Source organism: Pteropus alecto, unplaced genomic scaffold (assembly GCF_000325575.1).
Source record: "Pteropus alecto unplaced genomic scaffold, ASM32557v1 scaffold88, whole genome shotgun sequence".
Lineage (NCBI taxonomy): Eukaryota > Metazoa > Chordata > Mammalia > Chiroptera > Pteropodidae > Pteropus > Pteropus alecto.
In genome coordinates, this window is record NW_006494611.1 from 8,970,167 (window position 1) to 8,978,740 (window position 8,574).

The following is an 8,574-nucleotide window of genomic DNA, read 5'->3' on the forward strand; positions in this document are numbered from 1 at the left end:
CTGAGGCTGGGAGGGATAGGCGGCTCTCTCAGGTCCCCTGGAACCTGGTCATCGGAGAGGCGGCGGTCAGAGAGGGCGAGGAGCTGGGGCGGCCCGAGGGCGCCAGGCGGGAAGCCGGGTCGCACCGAGTGCGGGTGAGTTGGCGAAGTTGGCAGAGAAGTAGCAATCCTTGGGATGTCCGAGCGGGCGCCTTCAAGAGGAAAGAGCGCGAGCCGGGCCCCCGCCCCCGGAAAAGGCAGGCGCACGCCGCCTCGGCCGAAGGGCCGGGAGGGAGGGAGGGAGCCGAGCGAAAAGCACTGGGCTGGCCCCAGGTGGGTTGCGGCTGCGAGAAGACTCGGCCGGAGACTGGAGCCTCGGCTCCCGGTGTGTGTCTCTCTAAAAGCTGCAAAGCCCCCTCCAGACCCCCTCCCCCTCCCCGCGCTGGGAGATGGATGACTTGTCAGACAAAGGCAATAGATTCCACCACTCTGTGATTCGCCAGCGCCGGAGCCCCGAGCTTCGGCGAGGAGGGCCCCGCGCCTGTCACTCCGGTGCCGGTGAGGGGAGGGCAGGGGAGGGGGAAAAGGGAGGGAGGAGGGAGCAGCGAGAGAAGGAAGAGGGAGGGAGGGGAGCGGGCCAAGGGGAAGGGAAGGGGAGCTCGGGATTAAAACTACACTGAGAAACGAAACTCGCCGATAAGATAAACGTTAGATAAGGATAAAGAGCGGCCAGTCTAATGAATATTCAGGCAACGACTGAAGGCCGCGGAGCGCACCGCGCTTGGAAGCCTGGCTCGCAGTCTCAACTCACCCAGCCCTGCCATCCACCGGCCGGTGCCTGCATGGGCGAAGCCGCCCCAAGCCGGGTCCGCATCCCTAGTCTTAACGCGCCCCCCCTCCCCGCACTCTCCTCTCTGAGTTACCTTCCGTTCCTTCCTGGTTCTTCCTTCCTCTCTCTGGTCCTTCCCTTTCGCCTTTCCCTCCTGAGGTACCTCACAACCCACGCACCCCCAATTCTCATTCCGGGGCAAAGTGCCTGGCAGTTAATCCTCTCTTGCCCCACGCGCGACTGCGCGTAGGGCTTCTCTCGTCCCCTTGTCCATTAAGGCCTGGGCAGCCCAGAACTCTCGGTTTCGAATCAAGCTAGAGACCTCAGACGAGGACCCACCTGCCTCAGTGGGACCCAATGTGGGAGAGCACGGGGACTTAGCTCCTGGACCCTGGGGTAGCCGGGGAGGCGGACATGGGGAGGGAGACCATGTAGAGCGGCTGGTTGCTGGCGGCAGAGAACGCCGGAGACCAAGGGTGGCTCTCCCCGGCTGGGAAGAAGAGGCTTGGAACGAGGCTGAGCGCCGCCCGCTGCCAGCTCGTCTGATCCCAAGCTAGCGCAAGGGGCGCAGTGCGCTCGGCCCGGCCCCGCTCCTGCCGGAGCCACCGGCCCAGCCTCCGCAGCCTTCGTCCGCTCTCAATCCTTCTCTCGCTTGGGTCTGCTCGCACGCACCAGGCAAGAGAAGCCCTTTGTCTCCTAACTGGTTAAGTACAGAATATCCGGGAGATCTTTATGAAATATTTTCTCTCGTCTCATAAATCATCTTGGCACTTCAGCTGATGTTTTAACTCTCTCTCTCTCTTTCCTTCGCTCCCTCCCCCCCGCTCTCCGCTTCCCTAGGTCTGCGAAAGGGCGGCTCAGGGAAGCCAGCGCTGCGCTCCTGCTGCCCGGACTCCAGGCGCCTCTGGTCCTTGCCCGCACACCCTAACGCCGCGGTAGCGCAGAGGACTCGCGCCGCTGTCCCGCTGGCCGGAGCCCAGGCCGCAGCTAGGATGGAGGCCGCACCCGCCGGGCTCAGCCAGGAGGAGCCTCCTACTGGGTCTCTTGTACTAGGGTTTTCAGGGTGCCCTTAATCCTTGGGCGGGGCTAGCACCAGGCTCAACCCGACTAGATTCTGAGTTTCCCACTCCTTAGGGAGTTGGTTCTGCTGAGGTCCTAGCATTTGCCCTATTTCCTGGAACCTCCTGAGCCCGATCTGCTTAATTCGCCTGCAGAGTAATTTTTAGGGGGGGGGGAAATCCTCCCCCCGCCCGCTCCCTCCCTCGCAGCCTCCACCCCTACTTCCCTTGGGCGGCCAAGCTGGTTCCCTTAGGCGGGAGGTTGAAGGCGCAGGGTCCAGCCCCGAAGGTCAGTCTCTTCCTCTCGAGACCTGCAGATGGCGCTCCCGGGTTTGCTTTGGCCTCACAACCCCACGAACACGCACTAAACTTCGTGTGGGAAGTGAAAGAAGAAAACAGAGTTGGCACAGCCCAAAGGGAAAGGCTTCCAGGCCTGGGAGTAGAGGGATCTCAGGTGCTATTAGCTGTATAGCCTTGGGCTTTCTTCAGGGAGGTAATTAACCCAGAATTGGGGTTGGAGGAGGCAACAAGGAAGGGTTCTTACTGAAAGCTCAGAACTCAAGGAGCGCTTTGCCTCCCGTCTTCCTATGTTGGTTCAGAAAGTTAAGTTTTGTAGAGTCTGAACTACTGGAGGAGCAAGACTGTGAGCAGAACCCCCTCCACACATAGACTCATAGATTTTTTTCTAGAACCAGCTGGACATATCCTTATGTTACACATATGATGATGTGTGGGTGCAGACAACAGGCATTTGCAAAGAGGCATTTTCACCTTTTGTAAAGAAGAGGACTTAATGCACAATGTATTCTGGAAGTTATACTCACACACCTATCCTTCTCATGTACCTCCTGAGAAGTAAAGACCTTTCTACGACAGTTCAGTTCCCAGGTAGCCCCTAAGATTCTAGACCCCTCCCCCCAGTTTCCCCAGCACTGCACTAGCTGGACACTCATCCTCCCACCAGGCCAGTCCCTGGCAGCTTCTCCTTAGCTCCAGCCCCTTCTCAGGTCTAGAAAGTCGAAGAGCCCTGCTCCCTGGTGAACTGAAACCTTTTCAACCAAGGCTCTGCCTTCTCCTAGGGCTCCAGGCTGAAGAGCTGGCCTACAGATCTCTTCTCTCTAGGCACTGGCCTCTCCCTCTGAAGCTCCATTTCCTGTTCTTCCCTTTCTTTTTCTATAGAGCCTGGTAGAGGAGAAAAAAAAAAAAAAACAAGAAAGGGGGGAAAAAGGGAAGAAGAAAGAGGAAGAGAAAGAGAAAGAAAATAACCCAACCCCAAACACAACCCGGGCTGCGACCTGTCAGGGTTCGTTGCTTTTCCCGTCTGCCTCTAAATGAACCTTTTCTCTCTTGGTGTTTTCAAAGCGGCCCTTCCACCCCCCAACCTAGGGGCATTTACACTTCAAACAAGGCACCCGCCTCCCTGCGGAAATTTAAAGGCAAATAAACTTTTGGGGAGTTGCTCTGATACCCATCTCGGGATTTGCTTCATTAGCCGCCTCTGTGCATCTGATCTGCCCAATAAATCTTCCCTGTGAATCTTGGTTCCTTTGCCTTCTCTTCTCCCTTCCCTGCCAGGCATGCCTGGCGCCCAGTGCCCCCACCCTTGCCTCTTTCCTCAAGTGGAGCTGCACCCGCCTGGGTCTCCGGTTGTCTGGAGCCTACTCTTGCCAGGGTGTAGGTGTCCAGGAGGCAGTGGTCCCCGTTGAGATCTCTCCTCTCCCACAGCGTACACATGCAGAGGCCCCCAAGCGCGACTAGCACTCCAAACTCTCAAATGCGTTTCTGGACATATTGTACATGAAGCGAAGGGCTCCTGTAAACCATGTCCGCTGCCCCCAGTTACACCCGCTCCTTTCGCAATCCTTCTGCTCGTTTTCGGGTTTCCCAGTCCCCGGCCCAGGACTTTCCTCCCAGGAGAGGAAAGGCAGAGGCGTGGCTGCCTGCCCTCCGCAGTCAGGGCCCTGACCCACGGCCCAGGCGCTGGACTTCGAGCAGTTTGGGATGGCAGCTGGGCCGCAGGGGGCCTGGTGGAGAGAGAGGGGGCGCAGAAGCCCCCCAGCCGCGCCCCGCCCCCGTGGCCTGGGCCTGCCTTTCTCCTTCCACTTCTGACACCTCCTGGGGAGCGGCGAGGGGAGCTACGGCCGGGGCTCTCAGGGAGGGGATTAGAAATTCCGAAATTAAATGTATCTCCCTAGGAAATGCTCCCCACAGCGCGGACCAAATTAAACGCATTAAAGTTCAGGAGGGAAAAAAAGCTGTTTAGAACCGACGGGGGAAAAACTAGTCCGAAGGGAAGAGAAGCAGAAACGGAGGAGGGAACAGAAGCGGGTAGCGCAGTGCAGCCGCTGCGCAGCGGATCTCCTTTTCTGAATTATTCCCAGTTTTGGAAGTCACCACCACCACCACCATCAACAACAACAACAAGAAAGAAAAAAAAAAAAGAAAAGAAAAGAAAAAAAAAGAAAGAAAGGGAAAAAAGTTCGTTTAACAATCCAAGTCTGGGATGGCCACGGCCCACTCTCCCCGAGGGTCCCGGCGCACCCCGGGACGCGCACTCAGAAATCAGATTCCGGGCAGCGGGCGCACACACCCGGCCCCCTCTCCAGCTCGGCCTGGCCGGCTCCTGCCTGGCCCCTTCCCCTCCTCCTCCCCGTTCTCTCCCCGCCCCTCCCCCTTCCCAGCCCTCTGGTCACGTTGGAGGATGGGTTTTTTTTTTTTTTTTTTTTTTTGGAAGAGCTTCTGGTACAATATGGAGCACCATGGGCTGCAATTTCACACTCCACGGCACATTCCCCCTAAAGCTACTTTCTTTTTTTTTTCATCTAAGACCCCCTAATTTCTGTTTCCTCGCTCCCTCCCTTGCTCCCTCCCTCTCTCCCTCCCTCCTGCTCTTACTCTTCTTTTCCCGCTTTTGTTTCCAATATTTGGGCTCCCTAAGTGAAGCCTGGGGGGCCTGACTCCAGGCAGGCCCCTCCTGCTTGGTCTGTTGGTCCTGTGGCGGCCAGCCGCACGTGCTGCGCCTTTATCCTCCCCGGCCCCTCCCCCTTTAGCCCAGCTACTTGGCACTAGAGGTCCAAGCGACATGCCCAGCCCTTCGCAGCCGCTTTGAGGGGGAAATGACAATTCTAGCCACTTGGCCACCAAAGCGGGCGGCCCCTTAGAGGCACGGGACCTGCCAGGTAACTTCTGCCGATGGGCCACCCAACTCAGGAGCCAAAAGAATAGTCAAGCCAGGAGAAATTGGGCCAGCAGGTCTATAGGGTAGGAACAGAGGGCTCTGTCCAACAGAGAACCACCTAGAGGGAGATGTGGGTGGAGTGGGGGGGGTGGAGAGGACAAGAGGCCCAGTGAGGCCCTGGTCAGACCTGGACACAGCCAGCCCTCCCCCCCCACACACTCATGAACTTCTGCATAGTTAAAGGGACCACTCATCCCACAGCCCACAGCAAGGAACAGCAGCTACCCACCTCCAGCACAGTCGCTTTGCCTCCTTGGGCCTCAGTTTTTCTGCCTGTAAAATAGGGATAACTTCACCTATTTTGCCTACTCCGTGGAGCTAAGCCAATAGGAAAGCACTTTGAAAATGAAACATTTCCACTGTAGATGAAAGAAGTGCCTAGTTTTCTGAACCCTTAACCCTTCCCACAAAGAGGGAAGGGAGGGATCTGGGCACTTAGGCAGGGCAGGGGATGGTATTTTCCATCTAACTTTTATCCTATAAAGGGTAGCTAGAAGATTCCTCACTACCTTCTTTCCTGTGTTCCTCCCTTTCAGGATTTTTTTCCCCACTGACTATTCCACACCTCATCTATGTTTATCACTCTACTCTCGATCTTTTCTGTCACTCCTCCATTAGCACTTCTTCCTGTACCCTGGCCCCACTGCACCAGCGCAGCTGCTAGAGGATCAGTTAAATCTCCCCCCACCCCATACACACACACCAACAGCCGGGTTAATTGTGGCCTGGGGCACGGTCCCCTTCCGGACAGTCTGTCAAAACCGTTGGGAGAAGCTGGCCCGTTGGCTGAGACTTGGGGAAGGAAATCCTGTCCAGTCCGCTTCCAAACAAAGAAAGTTGGTCTTCCCAGGACCTGCAGTCAACCTGCTAAAGCCAGGGCGGAGATGAGATGGTGGGGGAGAGGCCTGGCCAAGGGGAGGCGGGGAAGGGAGAAGAGGGGCGGGGAAGAAAAGGACGCGAAAGGGGTGCTGAGGGAATGGAGAAGGCACCTGTCTCTGGAAGGCCTGCAGAGGCAGGTTTGGGGCGAAGCTGCGTTTTCCACCCGTCCAAATGCCCCTCCCTTCCTCCCCAAGCTAAGGTGAGAGAGTCTGAGTGAGGCTGAGTGTCTGTGGCAAAGTAATGATTAACCCTTTTCTCAGCCAGACCCTGAGCCCATAGCCTGACCCGGCTTTGGTGGAGGGAGACAGTGCCTGTGGGCCCTGGATGTCCCTGGCACTACCCGCCACGGCCACTGCGACGAAGGGAGCTGCGGAGGAAGGGGGCAGGCAGTAGCAAGTGGCAGCTGAAAGGGAACGGAGTACTGGGCAGGGGGAACGCAACTCCAGGTGCCAGGCGGACCAGGGAGAGCGAAATAGCCACAGCCAGTGTACAAGGAAAGGAAGGGGGCCAAATGCGGGCGAGAGCACGCGGCACGGAGCACTGAGGATCAGCTGGAGAGGGGCGGGAGAAGCCCGGCGGGCTGAGTTGTCCCAGAGTTGCAAGCAAACACCAAATCTACTCTCGGATCCATCCGCGGCGCCCGCCCTCCCTTCCTCCTCTGCCAGCAGCTGTGTGGATGTGAGGAGCAGGCGGAGAACGCGCCAGAACCGGGAGCGGGTAAGGCAGGGGAGACCCGCCAGAGACCCAGGGAATTGAAGGGCCGGGCTGCCCAGGCGGGGACGGGCTGCTTGGCCCCGCTAAGTGGCTGCAGACAAAGGACCGGAGCGGAGGGGAGAGGGGAACACGGAGGAGAGATGGACTGGTGAGACAGAGAGACCAAAGAGAACCGGGTTCTCAGGGGACCGGGCGAGGTTGGTCTAGTCCTGCCGCCTCTGCCCACTTCAGCCTGGAGCCGGACGTCCCGGGGCCTCACTCCCGCTTGGGCTCCTGGCCGGCGGGTCTGTGGCCTGGGGTCGGGCAGGCCGTGTTGCTGTGGCTCTGGGGGCCCTGTTAGTGTGGGTGTGAGTGTGTGCGTGCGTGTGTATATGCGCGCGCCAGATTAGGCAGGCGGGGGAGAGTTGGGGAGGGGAGGGCATTCGCTGTCGGGTTAGACCCTTGCCCTGGCGGCTGCTCGCGGTCCAGAGCCGTCCACTTCACCCCCGAACTTGAGACCAAAGGGCAGAACTGAATCCCTCAGGAGTCAGGGCACGGGCTCTTTCTGGAAAAAGTACTTTGCTTTGAGACTTTAAGGGTTACCCGCATCTAGGAATATTTCTTAACTTTCGGTAACTGTTCCTGGAGGGGAAAAGATGCAAAGTAAATCTCGGACAGAAAAAAGCTCGGGTCCCAATTGTTGGCTCTGCCATGTCTGGACAGGCGGGGAGGTCTGGACCCGTAGCTAACGAATGTGTTGAAAAAACTGACTAATGGAGGGAGGAAGCCTCTTTGAATTTCTAAATCAATTAAGGAGAATTCTTGATGTGTCTCCTTGGGGGCTGAATGGCTCTTGGTGAGATCTTGTGAGTGTGCGTTTGAGTAAGAGTGTGTAAAGGTGTGTGTCAGGGGGGTGGAGAAGGGACACAAACAGATGTGTCCCAGGCGGGGCTGAGCTAGGACCTCTGGACCCATATCCAGCACCTCCCCCTCCTCTCGCTGCCCTCAGCTGAGGCTGCTCTGAGGCCAAGGCCTCCGCAGCCTCTTCCAGCGGGGCCGCCAATCAATCCTGCAGGTCAACACAGCAATTAATAACGGGGTGAGGAGGCCTGGTAAAAGAGGGCGGGGAGGCATCGGGCTGTGTCTCCCCCAGGCTCTGCAGGCCCTGCTGCAGGACCAGGGAGTAGGAGGGGTCTCCGAGGGCAGCAAAAACCCCGGGGAACTCAGTGTGGGCCAGGGAGTGGACCCAGGGCCCGAGGAGGGAGAGACAGAGGACCAGCGACAAGGAGCCTAAGAACCAGCTGGTGCTAGCCAGAGGAGTAAAAGGGAGGACATCAAATTAAGGTCTTGTTTTTATGGCTCTGGGGGTATAGGTGGCGATAGCCAAAGACCACAATGACCTAGTTCCCGATTCTCTCCCCCACCTTCCCTCGACTTTTCCTGATGGTTTTCGCTGCTCCCGAGCAGGCTCAGCGACACTAAATAAAACCCGCATCCTTCGCAAACCCGGCTGCAGCGGTTGCGCCAGGGCGTCTTCCAGGCACGCTCGCTCGCGCGTGGGTGTCATTGTCATTTCGAACTAGCCGGATGGGGCCAAAAGGGGCGTGGGGGCCGTGTGGGGGATGCGGGCACCCTGGGGAGCTTTGCCGGGGCCAGACAAGTGTCAGGTAGAGGTGAGGGCAGAGGAGCCCGAGGGGGCAGTGAAAAGAGAAAGAGCGAAGGCGGCTCGGAGGCGGAAGACTGCAGAGCTCGGAGCTGCCGCCTTGAAGGAAACAGTGGTTTTCTTCTGTTAGAAACAGCCCTGCCTCCTTCTTAGTTCCGCAGCTCCTCCCCATCCTTCACCCAATCTCGGCTGGCGTGAGTGCGATCCCCGCACCGGCATAAGCCGGGAAAAAGAGG

General features: G+C 58.1%; 1 protein-coding gene and 1 long non-coding RNA gene across 13 annotated transcripts in view; one reads left to right on the plus strand and one right to left on the minus strand.

Moving 5' to 3' along the window:
• The window catches only part of PAX2 (paired box 2), a 90,783-nt gene that overhangs the window by 80,240 nt on the left and 1,969 nt on the right, over window positions 1–8,574 (minus strand). The window contains exons 1-2 of one of the 12 annotated variants that reach the window (XM_015599925.2): window positions 5,807–5,995; window positions 5,333–5,376 (exon numbers count right to left, since the gene is read on the minus strand). The exons of 9 other annotated variants lie outside the window; for them this stretch is intronic. The gene's annotated coding sequence lies outside the window, so the exon portion shown is untranslated. Of the gene's footprint in view, window positions 1–5,332; window positions 5,377–5,806; window positions 5,996–8,574 lie in introns of those variants that run through there. 2 more of the 12 variants (XM_015599924.2, XM_025042293.1) reach the window with 2 other exon arrangements.
• On the plus strand, window positions 401–2,039 carry LOC107196700. The gene is made up of 2 exons (XR_001518142.2): window positions 401–536; window positions 1,648–2,039. It is a non-coding gene; the product is annotated as an uncharacterized LOC107196700 (long non-coding RNA).